The sequence below is a fragment of the Pinus tabuliformis genome, chromosome 1_1 (assembly GCF_031772625.1).
Source record: "Pinus tabuliformis cultivar Carrire ecotype Pingquan chromosome 1_1, CPIR1, whole genome shotgun sequence".
Lineage (NCBI taxonomy): Eukaryota > Viridiplantae > Streptophyta > Pinopsida > Pinales > Pinaceae > Pinus > Pinus tabuliformis.
In genome coordinates, this window is record NC_142297.1 from 123,895,450 (window position 1) to 123,916,139 (window position 20,690).

The window sequence follows — 20,690 nt, forward strand, 5'->3', positions numbered from 1 at the left end:
AAGTCCATCCCTTGGCAAGGCTTCCTCGCATCGAAAGGTACAAAAACCAAGGCATATCTCTACCTTAAAATCACCATACCGGTCATAGCCTGCTCATGGCAATTAATGGTCACTATTAGGTACCAATGTCCCACAATGGACCTACTCTTAAGGTGCTTTACCAGCATACTGCTACATGTTCCAATTTATTTTTTTGTTGTTGCTAATACTTGCAATTGGTTTCAACTACCCAACCAAGAATTTCCCTGCTTCCTATACTAAGCACATAACTCCCATTAGATTCAAAATAAATTGAAATAACTTCAAATCATACCTCATTGGTAGCTCGTCAATAAGGTACACTCACAATCATGTTTACTTCCTGTCACAACAAGTCAAACTAGCATCTTTGACCAAATCATCATGTATAAATATGTCACATCAGGTTGGCTCGAAACACAACCATCATAGATCAAAATCATAACTCACATGTAACCATCATAAACCAAAATCATAGATCACATGTAATCATCATAGACCAGAATCATAAATAACATGCATAATTAAACTGAAATAAAATATTGATACTTATCCTTTAGTCGATCCTTAGCTTCTACCTTGTCTTTATTTTGTACGCACTCTGGATCGGTTGCCAGACCCGAAAAACACCAAGTGCCTTCTCCTCAACCATGCACACACACATAGTGTACATCCCACACATACAACCACACATGACATACCACACCATGCAATACATGCATCTACACCTGACATACAACACATACACCTACACCCAGTGTACAACACAACACGATACATACTCCTATGTCTGGTGTACGACACAACACAACACGTATACGTACACAATGTACATCACAAGACATACATTCCACACACAACGTGTGACACCACAAAATGCATACACATACACTCAATATACAACACAACTCATACATCTAATACCGATGTACAACACCACACAATACATGTACCCACACAAAGTACAACACAATGAATACACATGTCACAATACGACAACTACACAATGCACATACATAGTACCACATGTACACAACACAACATGTATAACATGCACATAATACCACACGTACACCAGTACCATATGTACCACATGTACATAGTACCACCTGTACACTGCAACCACCTGCACAACATGTGCACAACATCACATGTAGATGACACCACCTGCACAACGTGTATACAACGCCACATGTACACTACACCACCTTTACCACGTGTACACAATACCACATGTAAATAGTACCACATATGTGACATGTACACGACACCACATGTACACAACGCCACATGCACTACATGTATAAAACACCACCTGCACACAACACCACTTGTACAACATGTACACAACACCACATGCACACATCACCACTTGTACAATCATGCACACAACACCATATGTACATAGCACCACATGTACAACATGCAAGCAACACCACATGTACATAACACTGCATATCCAACATGTGCAAAGCACCATATGCACACAACACTAATTGTACCACCTTGTACATAATCATTACATAACAACATGTACACACACTATATACATACAAAACTGCATGCACACAACATCATAGATGCAACATGTGCAACATATACAACATATGCACAACAATAGTACCTCACATCCAAAAGCACATTGTCACTACCAAGAAACCTTGCTTCCAGTGTGTTATCCATGCTTGTCCCAACATGTGGTAGACCATATTGCTTTCATTTCACTGATGCATCCCTCAGCGTTACCTGTCATAACATAAACATAGGCATAATACAAGCATACAATATAAATTCATATCCACATGATATTGACCTCATATATTTGTGATACAACTCTTCCCAATTGATTCCTCATAAGACCAATAACCTCTTCATGTCACTTGCCCGCGTAAGCAATTATTCCTCCACAAGAATGATTCCTAATCACCTTGTCGTACAGTGACACAGATGCATAGCTACATACACATATACAAGCATTAGCATAAACAACCATGATCCTATCAAGCAACGATATGCATACATACACATACATACATATAAACATCAACATAAAATAATAATGATCTAGTCAGTCAATGACATACATATATACATGTATACGCATATAGACATTAGCATAATCATGATCCCAACATAATTACATAAGGTCAAGGTTAAGAGAACTTCCTTATTTGTGCATAGCATGCACAACATTTAGAACAATCATTCCCAACATAGCCAAGGCACCTCACACCTCAGATCCATTTACTTTACCCTCGTGGTTACCTTTCTCATGATTGTCTTGTCATCGTCCATTTACCACAATGGATCCAATCAATCCAACCGACTATCATAGTCTTACCTTCCCCTGCGCTTACTCATGCACAAAGCTTCATCTGAGTCTTACATTACCTGTTGGGTACCACACAACTCTCCCTGAGCTCCATTAAAGTTCCTCCTTCCCCAACTAATTCCCAAGACACACATAACAATAAAGGAAAGACCAATAAGTAAACAAGAAGAAAGCCATGGAAAACCAACAATAATACGACACCACAAACAAAGTGGCATAACTATGCACCAGACACAATCAAAATCGCCATTCAAGTGCAACAATCACAAAAGACCAAAAGCACAAGACTAACAACAAACACCATGACACAATCCCCATGGTTCCCAAGGAAAGCTCAACCCAAGCCTTCTTCAGAATTTCATGGCAGTTTCCTTGCCATGCAATCCCCTGCATCATATTTCCATAAACACATAACTGTCAGTGCATAAATAAACATAATGACATACTAGTTACCTTACCTTGTTGTGCCAAACACATTGCTTGCAACTGAACACATCCACGCCATCTCTCAAGGGACTCCAATTCCCTTGGAAAATCCACCTACAACTAGACACTGACTAATATACCTGTCAAGTACGTGTTCATGACTATAACACATATCTAGATAATGTCAGAAAAAATCAAGGTTAAGAAGACTTCTTGTATGCGAGGCACTCATTCGTTTGGAATTAGGGTTTCCAAACATAACCAAAGGAATTCTTTTCCAATTCCTTTCTTTTACCATTTGTACCTTGTTTCAATCGAGGCTTACTATGCACTGCCACATCACTCAACTGTTATCTATATAGACATATCAACTATTACCTTGTCATACTAATACCAAACATGTTTCCTGCAACTGTTTACCCATGTCAATCACACGTTCCAAATATCAAGACAATCATATCTATCAATTTGAAATCAACCTTTACAAACAATCATGTCATAACCCATAGTCAACTCATAGTGATCTAGGTGGATCTTCAGACACAGTGGCATAAAAAAAGCTTAAATTTCAATGTGGTGGAAAGGCGATTAACTTGACATCAAATTGAAGTGCTTGTCGCCCTGATTCCAACGGTGCGAATGACACTCCAATCTGAGTCTGGATGAAGAAGATAGAGTCAGTCAAAGTTGGGTTGACTTTTGATCACTGAGCAGGATTAATGAAGGCGCAATTTGGACTTTTTCCGGCGGACGGAATCCGACCAACTCCAGCCAGATTCTAGGAAAAATTGTTGCCTCGTTAAAAGGATTCCTTCGGTCCAAAACCAGATTTTCAAAAATGCGCATGTTTGTTTTTATAACAAAAAAATATTAAAAAGGTGGTGGGCCACCAACCCGCCACCCCAAAAACAAACAACACAAACAAAGGAGGGGCGGGCCATGACCCCCGGCCCCTCCCTCGGGCATGGAACATTCAACATAAATGCAGGAGGGACATGCCATGACCCTGGCCCCTCCGCTGCTCTCATGAAGCCCTTGGGGCGCGAACCCAACCCAAACAAACAACACATTAACATTAAAATGGAGGTGGGTACGATGGGCGGGCCGCCCAAGGCAGGCCCGACCCAACCGTTAATTATTAAAAAAAAAATGATGTTATGTAAAATGGAGGAGGCGGGGTTTGACCGCCCAACCTCCTCCATATTAATTGGATCTCTAACCAACTCAGCTAACCACCAATTTAGGAAAATCTACCACTAATTTTTTATTTAAAACGCATTTTTCAGTGCACTCAGGCAAAGGAGGAAGTGCACGCAGTTCGAGGCAGAATTTTGCAGGAGGGCCGAATTTTCATTTTGTCAGAATTTGACAAATTTTATATGGTTTAGCACTTCTCGACGCCACGAACGTAATGGCGCTGTCCATTTCTCCATCAGAGTTCTGCATTTTCAGTTATTTTTCAGTATGGAGGTATAAAACTCCTTTTTTGTAATTGATGCTTGTACTCTTCTTTTTCATTCCACTTAATGAATGAAGGCCTCCCCATTGATCGAGCAGGGCCCATAGACGTAGTCCAAGACGGAAAAACTCTATTGTCAAGTCTTCTTGTCTTCTTTCATGCTTTATGTATTTCTCCTCTTGTCTCATGTGAACATTAAGTTTTCTTTGTTAAGCTACAATTTATGTATGTAGTTTTTTTAACACATCTATAAGCAAAAGATTTTGGATCAAGTGGTATCGGAGTAGGTCTTTTTTAGATGTGAATTGCATGTTTGTTTGCTAACAAGAAACAGGTTCCGAAGAGGTGAAGGGAAACTAAAGTCTTTCGATCCCGAAGTGGGGCGTGCACATCGAAGGAGAAACATGGCAGATGAAGAGGTTTGTCTTGAAGAGGAGCACAATTTCCGCAAAACATTCTATTCAATGGCAGAGAATGTTGGTCAGTTGCTTTCAAGGCTGGAGAAAGCATAAGAGAGAAAACCAGAAGAACAAGGTTCAATGCATGGAAATGGTGGAGAAGAACCCCCTCCTTCACCTTCCACGAGTGAAATTTCTTCTTCCTCTCACCACCATAATCATAGAAATTTAAGGGATGCATCTAAGAAACCTTTCTTCAAATTAGATGTAAAATTTGATCTTCCCATGTTTAACGGTGAAAGTAATGCATAAAAGCTTAACAATTGGATTAGGCAGATTGAAATCTACTGCAGGATTCAGCAGATCGACGAGGACGAGGCAAAGATTCAGCTGGCTTCTCTTCGGCTGAGTAGCACCGCTCTCGTTTGGTGGGAGAGAAAATTGGGAAGCAATAAGAGTGTGGGTAATATTCTTTCCTCATGGCCTAGTTTCATTTCTGCATTAAAGGAACAATTCTATCCCTTGGGTTATAAGCAAAAATCCTTAATGGATTGGCAATACTTAAGGCAAGGCAGAGGTCAAGATGTTCAAATCTTTACAGAAGAATTTAGAAAACAGGCACTTAATTTAGGCGTTGCACTTGACTCACCTGAAGTAGTAACTAAGTATATTGGATCATTACATAGTTACCTTAGACATTCATTATTATTGTTTGAACCAACTACTATTGACTCCGCCAGTGTGAAGGCAATCCATCTTGAGAACAGGGGCAAAAATGAAAGAGATGATCATTTCAAGAAACCACCTTTCAAACCTCCAAATGGCAAACCCAAAGTGACAGGGAAAGGAAAGGAGAAGAGGATGACATCAACCAAGAAAGATGAAGGAGAAAGACCTTAATTGCAATCACTGCAAAAAGGAAGGTCATGATGATGATCATTATTGGAAATAGTACCCCAAAAAGAGACCAAAGAAGTATGGAGGAAAGGCAAGCAAAAGACAGTGGCAACTGTGCAGCAAGACCTTGGATCCGATTCGGGAGATGAAGCATTGATCACAGTAACAGGAACAAAAGGTACTCTTACACCTCATGTTAATTATGAATCACATGAAGGCACTAGTTCAATAGACGAGTCTCTTCCTAATGAACGAAAGAGAATTGAGCTATTTCATATTAGAGTTATCATAAATCATAGAAAAGTGGAAACTCTATTTGATATTGGATCCCAAGCAAACTTAATTTCAGAGTCCTTGCTAAAGAAGCTAAGCTTGGAAACCAAACCACATCCAAAACCTTACCCACTTGGATGGATACATGATAAAGCAAAATTGAATGTAACTGAGCAGTGTAAGGTTAAATTTGTGATTGCTTCTAAGTTAGTGGATGAGGTAGAACTTGATGTGATACCATTGGATATCTGTGGCATGGTGTTAGGGAGTCCATATCTATATGATAGAAAGGAAATCTTCTTCCGTCATGAAAACAAATACTGAATCACAAAAGATGGGGTAGAATATATTATAAGGGCTCATCAAACTAAAATCAATGCCAGCCATGTAAGTGCAGGAAAAATGAAGAGGTTGGTGAATTCCAGTAAGGGTTGCATGCTTATGATTGTAAGGGGAAAAGATGCAGAATTATCCGATGCTTTCCAAGGTTGTGATCATGTGTATAAAAATGAATTATGTGAATTAATTTCTAACTATGATGAGATCTTTGAGGAACCAAAGGGAATGCCTCCGAAGAGGCAAATACAACATGAGATCCATTTGCAGCATGACACTCCTTTACGAAATATTGGCATGTACAGGATGTTGACCATTGAGATGGAGGATATCAAAAAGCAGGTGCAGGAACTATTGAACCAAGGGGTCATCAGACCGAGTACTTCTCCATGCAGATCACCGATTCTCTTAGTGCCAAAGAAAGATGGCACATTGAGGATGTGCGTGGATTATCGAGCACTGAACAAAATCACGGTGAAAAATCGTTACCCTCTTCCCCGCATTGATGACTTATTAGATCAGTTAAATAATGCTATCTATTTCACCAAATTGGATTTTCGTAGTGGTTATCACCAGGTCCGAATTGCAGAGCAGGATGTGTGGAAAACCGCCTTCAAGACCAAACAGGAGTTGTTCGAATGGATGGTGATTCCATTCAAACTTTGCAACGCTCCAACCACTTTCATGAGGGTCATGAATGATCTCTTTAGGCCTTTCATTGATGAGTTTGTTCTTGTATATCTAGATGATATCCTTGTCATTAGTAACAGTTGGAATGAGAATGTATGTCATGTGAAGAAAGTGTTTGATGTATTGAAAAACGAAAAACTCTATGTAAAATTGTCAAAGTGTGAGTTTGGGAAAACCTCTTTGGTTTACCTAGGTCATATTGTTGGTCATGGTTAGTTAAAAATTGATCCTTCTAAAGTTGAAGCAATTGTAAATTGGCCTAAACCTACTAGTGTAACCGAGGTTCGCAGCTTTTTGGGTGCAGTACAGTATTGGAGGAGATTTATTGCCAATTTCTCTATTATTGCAGCACCTTTACACGCATTGACAAGTGTAAAGCAAGTCTTTCAATGGGGAGGAAAGCAGCAGAAGTCCTTCAAAACATTGAAAGAAAAGATCAGCACCGCACCGGTCTTGGCCTTACCAGATCTCCAATAGCCATTCGAGATCGAGACAGATGCCAGCGGATATGCCATGGGAGCTGTATTGATGCAGCATAGGAAGCCAATATGTTACCATTTCGAGAAGTTCTCTCAGGCTATGATAAACTATCCCACTTATGACAAGGAACTATATGCCTTGGTCCAGAGTGTAAAAAAGTGGAAACACTACCTGATCAGCAAGGAGACCATCATCCATATGGATCATCAACCCTTGCAGTATCTTCAATCACAGACCAATTTGCAGCAATCTCGTCATTTCAGGTGGATGGGTTTTCTGCAGTAGTTTCATCTGGTAATAAAGTATAAGAAGGGCACTAGCAACAAAGTGGTCGATATGCTATCTCGCCCTCCTATTTTTGCTTCTGTTATTTTGCATAATGATTCGTTATCGTTTGAAAGTTATGCTGAACAATATGTTAACGATGACCACTTTAAGGAGATTTATGCAAAAATAACCCATGGTTCATAGGTGGAAAACTATCACTTGTAGGGGAAACTATTGTATCACCTTGGTAAATTGTGCATACCCATAGGAGAAAGGACTGATTCGAACTTAAACAGGAACGCAAAAAATTACAGAGATAACCATAAACACAAATATGCAGTGGAAATAATACTTCATTTCATTAATGTAAAACACTGAAATATGCTTACAAACAGTAATGGAAATAAACCAACTAGGGCAATGGTAGCTTATCTCTAAGAAGAGATGTGGTGGCTACATGCCTCTGAACTGTGTTACAATGAGGCTCGAAGGCCTATTTATTGTTGAGAAACAATGGAAAACCCTTAACATTCCAAAACCTAACCCTAGAAGATGAACCCTTCATGGGGGTCATGGAAGTAGCAACGATCTTCCCCTTACTTTGAGAGCGAACCAGACAAAAAGTAAATTTCCTAGTCTGCGAGATGAGCTTGCTGCCTTTCTTAGCAGCGATCAAAGAAGTGGCGGTAGGTGGGGCTACCTCCAGTATCCTGTATAATGAATTACCCAAAGAAATAATAACAGCCCGAGGCCTTGACTCATACACAACATGTCTCCTCCACAAGTATGGCTGGCCTAATAATACATCGCAAACATCCAGAGGTGTAACATCACACAATACCTCGTCTGTGAAGGGTTTGATGCTGTAGGGAAGGCGGCACTTCTGGCGAACTTTGAGATCTCGTCCTTCATGAAGCCACCCAATACTATACGGCTGCAGGTGTGGTGTAGTCGGTAGGCCCAACCGCTTCACGACCTCTGCTGAAACGAGTTTCTTTTGGCTGCCATTGTCGACAATGAATTGCAGCGGCGAACCCTTCACCCATATCTGTGAGTGGAAAAGACGCTCCCCTTCCTCTGGATTTTCGAGCTGATTTTTCTGGATCTTGGCGGTGGCAATAGTGGCACTGGGATTCGCATCAATGATCTGCTTCCCTTTGCCATTCCCCTTATCGGGTTCTGGCTCAGGATCGGAACATGCATCTGATTCGGAAGCCTTCAACTCGGCGACCAGTGACTGCTTGGTCCAACACTCACTTGTGTTATGAGTGGGACTCTTATGGAACTCACACCACTTTCTTGTGTCCTTCTTCAGCTTCGTGGTGTTGTTCTTTTCTTGCGGCTTTGACAGGTTGTCTTGGGTCACCCCGCCTTGGTTTTGTCCTTTGGGCTTTGGATTTGCAGAACCAAATTCTCGCTTCTTCTGTTTGAACTTTTGCTCGATTTTGACAGCGTATCGGTACGCCGTGCCGAGCGAGGAGATGTTCAGGAACTCCATCTCTTCCTGGATGTATTTGTGTAGGCAACCATGGTATTTGAGTACCAGATGCAGCTCAGAATATTTGATACCCAACTGTGTGCGAAGGGTATGAAAAATGTTTGTGAACTCCGGCACATCTTGGTCTCATCCCTACTGCAGTGTGGTCCATTTGATGTATTTGTCCTCATAGTTTTTGACAGGGTAGTATTGCTCCTTGATGGCATCCCGAAAGTCATTCCAAGTCGGTGCGGCTGAAAATAGTGAGCCTGTACTTTCATCCTTCTGCTCGCAGTAGGTTTCCCACCACTCCTTACGTGGGGGGCTGCTTTGAGAAGAGCGAAAACAATCTTTTCCCGACTTGAAAATTCATGAACAGAAAAATACCCATATAGCAGATTTAACCATTTATCTATGGCATCTGCGTCTATTTGACCCTCGAAGATGGGGATTTCAAAATTAACTTGTACCTTAAACGGTGTGGCGTTTCTAGAGTAGCTGTTGGAAGCCGATGCGTCACCTCTGGGTAGCCACTGAAGTATCTGCGCAAAGATATCCATCATCGCGTTCCTTTGCCGCTCGAGCACTTCTTCGAGCAAGATTTTGATAGGATCTCCTGCCCCCTCATCTTTCTTCTCATCCGCCATGGGAGGCCATCGGGATTTGCGAGGCTGGTCTTGCAAAGGTTCGACCAGTTCAAGCCCTAACTCATTATATCCCGACCTCATTGGGGACATGCAAAGAAAAACAGAGAAAAAGTAGACCGCTCTGATACCACTGATCCGGACTTAAACAGGAATGCAACAAATTACAAAGATAACCATAAACACAGATATGCAGTGGAAATAATACTTCATTTCATTAATGTAAAATACTGAAATATGCTTACAAACAGTAATGGAAATAAACCAGCTAGGGCGATGGTAGCTTATCTCTGAGAAGAGATGTGGTGGCTACATGCCTCTGAACTGTGTTACAATGAGGCTCGAAGGCCTATTTATTGTTGAGAAACAATGGAAAACCCTTAACATTCCAAAACCTAATCCTAGAAGATGAAACGCCAAACTGTGGGCCCCGTTTGGGTAAATTGGTACATCAACTTCCTGGGGTCGTAACTTTGGCATACGATCTCCATTTGACGCGTACAATACCTCGTTAGAAAGATCTATCCGAGCATTATCACTTTGGGAAGGGAAACATGGGTCCATGGACCCATGTTGCCCGTAGATTTTCCAAAAAACATCGTTTAGGGCCTCAAAACGGCTCCGGAAGTTCAGGACTCGAAAAACTGCTAAAAATAGTAAGTTGTGCTACAATTAAGGAACTGAAAATGCTGAGAGAAACAATGGTGGGGGTCCAGGTGGATTTCGAAGGTGGCCACCAATATCCACCTGGATCAAGGGTACATGTAATCCGAGAGGCCCACACCTCCCTTGTGTCTAGTCATTCTGGTATTGAAAAAACTTTGTGTCATGTACAAAGATTATGTTTTTGGCCTCATATGAAGAACATTGTGACTTGCTATGTAAAGGGATGTGTGATGTGTTTTGTTTCAAAACCCTCTAATAGAAAACTTGGGCTCTACACACCACTCCCTATTTCAAGTCGTCCATGGGAAAGTGTGTCGATGGATTTTGTAGGAGGTTTGCCTTTGTCTAGAAAAAGTCATGACTATTTGTATGTCGTCGTTGACCATTTAGTAAGATGTGTATTTTAATGCCTTATAAAAAGCAGATCACCCTAGAGCAACCTGCTTATCTTTTCTTTCAGCATGTTTGGGTCCATTTTGGGCTACCCACATCGATTGTGTTAGATCGGGACTCTCGCTTTCTTGGAGAGTTTTGGACCAGCTTGTGGAAGATGATGGACACCATGTTGAAAAGAAGCACGACATTCCATCCATAGACTAACAGACATACAGAGGTTGTAAACTGCACCGTGGTACACTTGTTGCGAGGCTATTGTGGGAAACATCCTAAGTTGTGGGATGAGCATCTTCCATATCTGCAGCATTCCTACAACCGATTAGTGCACTCATCTATGCAACGTTCACCATTTGAGACATGTTTTGGTTACCTATCACAGGACCCTTTTGATATGGTCTTTGGAAGGGAAGATGACTCCAGTGGACGTAATAACAGGGACAAAGTGTAGTAGTTCATCCAACGGATCCAGTTGATCCACCAAATAGTACGGGAGGAGCAGTTGGAGAAAAGTCAAGCCTGTTACAAACACCGAGTTGACCATCAATTTCAAGTGGGCGACAAAGTGTGGTTCCATATCAGCAAGGAGAGGATGAAGGGAGAAGGGAAGAAGTTGCGACCAATCCAGTATGGTCCGTTCACCATTTTGGAGAAGATTTGAAACAATGCCTTTCGTCTTGATTTGTCGATATATATGCAGATATACTCCGTAGTGAATGTGGAGAACTTAAAGCTGTATGAGCCACCATTGGTTATGGACACTGAGGAGGTGGGCATAGTTCCTATAGTTGATGACTTTGCACCAGAGTATCTTGATGAGTTACCTGAAGACATCATCCTTGACAGAAGAACCAGGACTTCAGGACGGGGAGATGTGGAATACCTTCGAGTTGGTTTCAAGGGGATGCACCCTACCAAGGCAAAATGGTTGGAAAAGGAAAGAGCGAGGGAACAATTCCCTCACTTGCCAATTGAATGATAAAGATTTTGGCAGTCCAAAATCTCCTCAATGGGGAGGATTGATCCAGGTGGATCTTCAGACACAGTGGCATGAAAAAAGCTCAAATTTCAAAGTGGTGGAGAGGTGATTAACTTGACATCAGATCAAAGTGCTCGTTGCCCTGATTCCAACAGTTTGAACGACACTCCAATCCGAGTCCGGATGAAGAAGATAGAGTCAGTCAAAGTTGGGTTGACTTTTGATGACTAGGCAGGATTAATGAAGGCGTAATTTGGACTTTTTCCGGTGGATGGAATTCAGCCAGATTCTGGGAAAAATTGTTGCCTCGTTAAAAGGACTCCTTCGGTCCAAAACCAAATTTTCAAAAATGCGCAGGTTTGTTTTTATAACAAAAAAAATATTAAAAAAGGTGGCGGGCCACCAACCCCGCCACCCCAAAAACAAACAACACAAACAAAGGAGGGGTGGGCCATGAACCTTGGCCACATAACATTCAACATAAATGTGGGAGGGACAGGCCATGACCCCGACCTCTCCGCTGCTCCCATGGAGCCACCAAATAATGGACATGGGTGGGACGACCCTTGGGGCGCGGACCCAACCCAAACTGTTGAAAAGTGTGCAATAAGAAATGCTTGTTGAGAATGCAACAAGATGATGGAGCTTAGTGGAAAGGAGTCGCCTTCACTAAGTGGTCCCGCAGGCAAGTTTTGGCGCAAAGTCTATTTTTAGACATATGGATCATGGTCTATGAGTTGCAGGATGCTGTTTATGGATGATTGGTCATGTTGGGAAAAATAGATGGACTTCTATTTTTGGTTCACAGCGGAGTGATCAGAGTCTATTTTTAGACTGCCAGGCTAAAAATAGAAACAATCAAATATTATTAGCCCTTAGTAATATTTGGACTCTAAACATTACCTTATTCTCTTGGAGCACTTCAGTTTGAGCTACAGATGTGGCACATGCAGTTGACAGAAGGAATCACGTGGTTTCTTATGTGTTAGTTGAGCTATTGCATGGAGGACTTCAGTTAGAACTCATGCATGTGAGTTCTGTGGAGTTGGATGTGGAGTTGATGGAGTTGTGTTCAGTTTGACTTAGTTGAACTAGTTGTATTTAGTCTAACTAAAGAATACACTAGTGATGAGTTGTGTGAATTGATTGTTAATTAATTCACTAATTATTAACTCATAAAGAAACTAAAGAATACATTAGTTAACTCAGTGCATGGACAGTTCAACAGAGATAGGTGTTAGAGGTAAGTGAAAGGGTGAGTTGTGACTATCAGTTGTGCATGAGATTTTGCACATGCATGGATTGAGTTATGCCAATGAGGATTGCGTGGTGTGGGCCAATATCAAGGCAATTGTAGCTTGTGCTCACGTGATTTCTCTTGCAGATTGTGCAGTGGAGGCAGGCAAAGCAGTGGAGGAGATTTGAGCTGTGATTGATCAGATTTGAGCTAGTTTTGTGTGTAACAGGTGGAGATGTATTGAGTACTTGTGAGGAGTATTGTACTATGTATTGTTACATGTTCTCAATCATTAATATAAAGATAGTGTGGGGTTTTCAGTTGTAAGCTTTCCCCGGGTTACATACTGTGTTAATGTGCGCATGCGACTGATGTTTCATTGTTTTTAATGCTGCTAAATTGATGATCAACGTAGAGGAGATTGTGTATTGTGCATGTATTCCGCAATAGTGTATAATCGAGATAATCTCTGTGAATAAGTGTCATATTATTCAAAATTTCTACATGGTATCAGAGCTGGTTGATTTGTAGAAAAAGTTCTACATGGTATCAAAGCTTTTGATCATCAGATCTATTATTCAGAAAGTGTTTACATTTTATTTCTTCAGGCAGAGTCTGTAATCGGGCTAGGTAGCTTCTGGATTAATCCTTCTTTTGGAAGGTGAGATATTCGGTGAATGCCCATACAGTCGATCTCTGTACAAGAAATACTTTTTTCTCACGAATTTTAGATCAGAAGCAGTTGAGTTTTGAGCTAGTGGAATGGCGCTCAAGGATAAACTCAGAAACATCAAAGCTGAGGGGAAGGAGAAGGGTTCTCTTTCCGAATCCAGTTCTTCCAATGATGGGAAGAAGGTTGACAAGTCGAAGGTGAGATGCTTTCATTGTCATGAGTTGGGCCATTATGCTACTAATTGCCCAAAGAAGAAATCCAAGAAGGGATCCGGGGAAGGATCTGAAGGTGAGGCACTTGCTTCACAGTTTGAGTTGGATTTCACACTCTTCGCATGCATGGTTTCATCCATGGTGGGAAGTGGTTGGTTTCTTGACAATGGAGCTTCTTTCCACATGACCGCTGACAAAATTTTGTTTAGTACTTTGGAGGAGAAAGATCTCTAGATACTCATAGCGATGGGTAATGATGAGAAGTATAGTGTCTCAGGTGTAGGCACGGTTATTTTTCAGAGGGAGCATGGAGCTCGCCTTACCTTGACCGATGTCAAGTATGTACCAGGACTGAAGAGAAACTTGGTGTCGATCGTGATGCTGGAAGACAGAGGCTGTGATGTAGTCTTTAGTAAGGGAAAGGTTTTCCTTAGACACATCATCACTAGACAGGTGAAGCATATTGGTTCACGGGTCAAGAACCTGTATGCTCTTGAGGTTCAAGATGCATGCAAAGCCTTGAGCAGCGAGGCAACTGATGGAGACTTGGTGGTTGAGAGGGAGCGTATATTACCCCTCAACATGCAGAGCCAGAAGAAGTCTCAGACGATTGTGGAGGAGCCACAATTATTGCAGCAGCTTGAGGAGGTTGTGGAGTAGCCACAACAAGGGAAGCTGAGAGGAGATCAAGTAGAGACATCTACTCATGCAGAGACCTCCAGTAGGGGAAACTTTGAGCCAGGTGGGCTGAGTGATAGCATGCAGCCATACCTCCAGGTAGGAGGTGGGGTGATGTGGATTGATCGTCCCAAGGAGGAGGGGCAGGATCCTTGAGGTACCCAATCTCTTGGATGATACCTTACTACGGGAGCCCCGATGTGGAGTAGCAGGAATTCACTGATTGGGTAGATTCAGATGCGGATGGAGCGGCAGAGAGAGCGACAGTGTAGGGAATCCCAGGACAATGCATAGCTAGCAGGCTGCAGCAATGCGAGAGGCACAAGTGTTTTGCACAGTGCTAGGTGGCACAGAGAGGTGTGCAATGGTGCGAGATGCATGGAGATGTTGCAGTAGCACAGATGTCAGAGAGGGAGCACTTGTTAGCAGCAGGTAGAGCTTCAGCATCAGAGTATGTTCCTAGCCCAACAGAGTGGTCAGTTGGGAGTGTTTTTGTTCCAAGTGTTGTGGAGCAAAGTGGACTGGGCATATGTGTTGCATGCAGAACATTCCAGAGTTACAGGATCGGGTTTGAGAGGAATCCTTTCTTGTTGAGAGGGAGTGTTGAAAAGTGTGCAACAAGAAATGCTTTTTTAGAATGCAACAAGATGATGGAGCTTAGTGGAAAGGAGTCGCCTTCACTAAGTGGTCCCGCAGGCAAGTTTTGGCGCAAAGTATTTTTAGACTATGTCTATTTTTAGACATATGGATCATGGTCTATGAGTTATAGGATGTTGTTTATGGATGATTGGTCATGTTGGGAAAAATAGATGGACTTCTATTTTTGGTTCACAGCGGAGTGATCAGGGTCTATTTTTAGACTGCCAGGCTAAAAATAGAAACAGTCAAATATTATTAGCCCTTAGTAATATTTTGACTCTAAACATTATCTTATTCTCTTGGAGCACTTCAGTTTGAGCTACAGATGTGGCACATGCAGCTGACAGAAGGAATCACGTGGTTTCTTATGTGTTAGTTGAGCTATTGCATGGAGGAATTCAGTTAGAACTCATGCATGTGAGTTCTGTGGAGTTGATGGAGTTGTGTTCAGTTTGACTTAGTTGAACTAGTTGTATTTAGTCTAACTAAAGAATACACTAGTGATGAGTTGTGTGAATTGATTGCTAATTAATTCACTAATTATTAACTCATAAAGAAACTAAAGAATACATCAGTTAACTCAGTGCATGGAAAGTTCAATAGAGACAGGTGTTAGAGGTAAGTGAAAGGGTGAGTTGTGACTATCAGTTGTGCATGAGATTTTGCACATGCATGGATTCAGTTATGCCAATGAGGATTGTGCGGTGTGGGCCAATATCAAGGCAATTGTAGCTTGTGCTCACGTGATATCTCTTGCAGATTGTGCAGTGGAGGCATGCAAAGCAGTGGAGGAGATTTGAGCTGTGATTGATCATATCTGAGCTAGTTTTGTTTGTAACAGGTGGAGATAGTACTGAGTACTTGTGAGGAGTATTATACTATGTATTGTTACATGTTCTCAATCATTAATATACAGATAGTGTGGGGTTTTCAGCTGTAAGCTTTCCCTGGGTTACATATTGTGTTAATGTGCACATGCGATTGATGTTTCATTGTTTTTAATGTTGCTAAATTGATGATCAACGTAGAGGAGATTATGTATTGTGCATGTATTCCGCAATAGTGTATAATTAGGATAATCTCTGTGAATAAGTGTCATATTATTCAAAATTTCTACGCAAACAAACAACACATTAACATTAAAATGGAGGAGGGTACGGTGGGCGGGCCCGACCCAACTATTAATTATTATTTTTTAAAACAAAAATTGTTATAAAGTTAAAAATAAAAAATAAAAAATAAATAAAAATAAATGATTTTTGTTATATAAAATGGAGGAGGTGGGGTTTGACTGCCCGACCTCCTCCATATTAATCGAACCTCTAACCAACTTAGCTAACCGCCAATTTGGGAAAATCCGCCACCAATTTTTTTATTTAAAACACAGTTTTCAGTGCGCTCAAGCAGAGGAGACAATGCACGCAGTTTGAGGCATAATTTTGCAGGAGGGCCGAATTTTCATTTTGTCAGAATTTGAAAAATTTATATGGTTTTAGCTCTTCTCGACGCCACGAACGCAATGGCGATGTTCGTTTCTCCATTAGAGTTCTGCATTTTCAGTCATTTTTCAGTATGGAGGTATAAAACTCCTTTTTTTGTAACTGATGCTCGTACTCTTCTTTTTCATGCCACTTAATGAATGAAGACCTCCCCATTGATCGAGCAGGGCCCAAAGATGTAGTCCAAGATGGACAAACTTCGTTATCAAGTCTTGTTGTCTTCTTTCATGCTTTATGTGTTTCTCCTCTTGTCTCGTGCACATTAAGTTTTCTATGTTAAGCTACAATTTATGCACGTAATTTTTTTAACACATCTATAACCAAAAGATTTTGGATCACATAGTCATTAGACATAATGCTACAACTGTCACCTACTATACTCAAGTACATATCAATTGTCTCAACACATATGTGTTAGTACAATCATCTCAAAACAAGATCATTGGAACACATACTCGTATTATGAAACTCATCAAACATTCAACCAACTTGCAAACATACCATGTTAAATAAATCAACTAGATGACATGATAGACACCAAACACTCAACATCAAATAGACGACATAATCAAGAATGAAGCACCAAGTATACTACATAAGAAAACTCATACCTTAGTGTACCTCAGGGGAAGTTATTATGTCTACACAATCAATCTAATTAGCAAGATATGACTTTATAGCATGTCAACTCAAACATAAATAACATCATGATATCCATAACACTAACTAATTAACATGTTCACATCATAAACTCATAAGCATTTATCATTCATGCATAACAACCATGTGTGCAAAGTCATCACAAACATGTCGGCTCATACCTAAATATCGCAACCATAACAATCTACATAGTCCAATCCAATTTAGCATGATACATATAACATCAAGATATTAATGTTTTAACCCTAATGGTCAAGTTAACTAACATATAACTATAATCAATTAACATACAACATGCTCATCAACAACATATGACCTAATCATCAAGCTAACTATCATATAACAACAACAAGTTAACCTATAGCATACTCATCAACATCATATAACATGATCACCAGTTATCTAACATAAAACAAAAATAGCAATGCATAAAACCACAGGTTACTCTCATTCATGACACATGTGCATGTGACTATACTAATCAACTATCATCTATCATGTATGTAACCATAACATAAAAAACATGTAGATAAACCTAACATATATAAACCTAATGTATATGACAACCCTTATCTTACATACATGCATGCCAAACATACAATAACTGTATGACGAAATGCTCTTGTCTCGAGGTCCAATGTTGCAACTTCACTTTAATTATCTGCATCTCCTATTCTATCTCAACCAACATATTAGCATCATAACAACTAATAGCACCATGATGACCTAAATTTGCATACAATGACTTCACAAGGAAAGTTTGACATAGTATTCATGTAGTATACCTAGGGGGATAGTATGGGGTATAGAGGGAGGTACCCAAGGGAATAATGTAATATTGGGATGGACCATAGTAATAAATAAGGTGGTTAACCCGTATCATGTAAGGGACCACAAGTAGTTAGCAATAATGTAATAAGCCCATGGTATTAGATAGATGGTATTGAGGGAACCATGCTAATGACCCATGGTATTGCATGTATGAGGCCTATATAGAGGCTTTGCCCAAGAAAGTGCTCTGATACCACTTATTATAGATCTGATATGGAAATATATGAAAATACAAATATACCCAAGAAATAGCAAGATCTGAATATAGAAACGCTTCACTTTATTGATCAAAGCCTTAAGGTAGGGTAACACCATACATTCACTCCTTAAGGAAGGAGAACACTCCACAAGCCATATGCATGTTCATACAATATTCCTTGACATCTCTCAATGGGGAGTCTCTAGCCTCTATATAGGCCTCATACATACAATACCATGGGTCATTACCATGGTTCCCTCAATACCATATATCTAATACCATGGGCTTATTATATTATTGCTAACTACTTGTGGTCCCTTACATAATACGAGTTAACCACCTTATTTATTACTATGGCCCATCCCATTATTACATTATTCCCTTGGGTACCTCCCTCTGCACCCCATACTATCCCCCTAGGTATACTACAATTCATGCATAACTATAACCAAGACTATGCATGCATAACAACTACATATAAACATATAACACATGAGTTCAAAACCATATACACACCATTCTAGCTAGAGTCCAATCATTAATGCATGACCATATCAACTACACAAACCATGACCTCGTGCATGACAACAACAACCACCTAACATGCATTTGATAACATTTGAACACTGACATGCATAACAATGCATAATCAACCATACACACATGCAAACATACTCCACGACAACACCTTCAACCTTCACATGACGACATCACTACCACCATGATCAACACCACACAAATGCAACAAGCACATGGACTACCTGCACAAGGAAAACATATGCAACCAACACGAAAGCATGATCAATACACAACCCAAGGAGAACGCAATCACACTCTGATGCCACTCTGTAACACCCTCCTCCCATATCTACCCAAGCAACCGACTAGTCGGGGTAAACATGCGACGAGAGGAAACTATGATAAGACTCAACCTCCTAGGTAACCTTAAGGAAATGGAGTCAACAAAAGAAGACCATAAAAACCTGCCTCAGGTGCTTCAGGACCCCCAGGAGCTAATCCACCACTCTAGGTGCCCATTTCAATGAACTAAACCCAAAGTTACACCCATGAAAAGACATGCATGTGACTAGAACCCTATAGTCACTCCCACAATGCTTGCAAGGGAGAGAATGTAGTCTTTTTCAGCTAGTTTTGTGCCAAAGACTGTGAGATTTGAGCCACTTTTTCAGGGCTAGTCTCCAAACCAATGCCTAAAACTTGATGAGACTTTCTAAGACAATAAATGACACCAAGGCAGAGCCTCTAACACAAAACTTGATTAAGTTCTTGACCTAACCAAGCCTAACCATGACAGACATTTTGTCAAACACTTAGTAAATATGCAACCTATAGGTGTAAAGAACATATCTAAGCATATGGGTCTCGCCCTTATCTGAGATTCGTCATGAAGCATTGTTTCCTTATCACTTTAACGACCATTCCATCCATTAGGTCATAGATACTGTTAGCGCTCGAATTTGGCCTCAGGCTGAAAAAGACAAAATCCAAGGCAACATCAAACCACTTAGCCCTATGGGGACAGGAGAGGGCTCTCTCCGGGTCTATCTCGGCAAAAGGTCTTCAAAGGGCTGAGATGACCAATAAAGAACACTGATTTTAGGCTAGTAAACTGATAGGGAAAGTTTGATTTCAAATTTTTAGGGTTTTGTTGGAAAATTGAGCACGACAATTTTGGGTACGGGGATGAGACACAGTTTTTGCAGAGGTCTTTTTGGGGCAAGGTAGGAGATTGTCTTGATGCCTTTGAAGGAAATTAATGGATAGATATGACTGGTGAGGAGCTAAGGAGAGCAAGAAACCATCGAGAGTTCTCCTTAAACAGATGAAAACATAGATATTAAGAAACCTTAAAGGCAGAGCATAGAAACCATGAATTCTACCTTAACACTTCATTTACTTAATTTGCAGAAGAGAAGAGTAGGAAAATGATACACATAACAAACTTACAAGTACATGAGAGAAACACACCATCAACACAAATCACCACAGGAATCCCAAATAGTGCTGCAAAACCCTGGTCTTTCCTTTGCCAAAATTGCAAAGATACAAAGAGTAATACAGTCTAAGCTTATCCCTCAAGAGTCCAACCATGAAAATGATTAAGAAAGTACATAATATAGGCAAGCTAACACATTTCCTTGACTCTAGGGGTCGAGCTCATCATCCTAGGAGCTGTTTCAACCAATTCTAAACTGAGCACTACAATCTAGGCAATCAAAACAACTTGCCTCTATAAGTTAGGAAACCAATTCATTCATTAATTTTTTGCTATTTTATGAATGAATCTTCTAGAATAGGTAAAACAG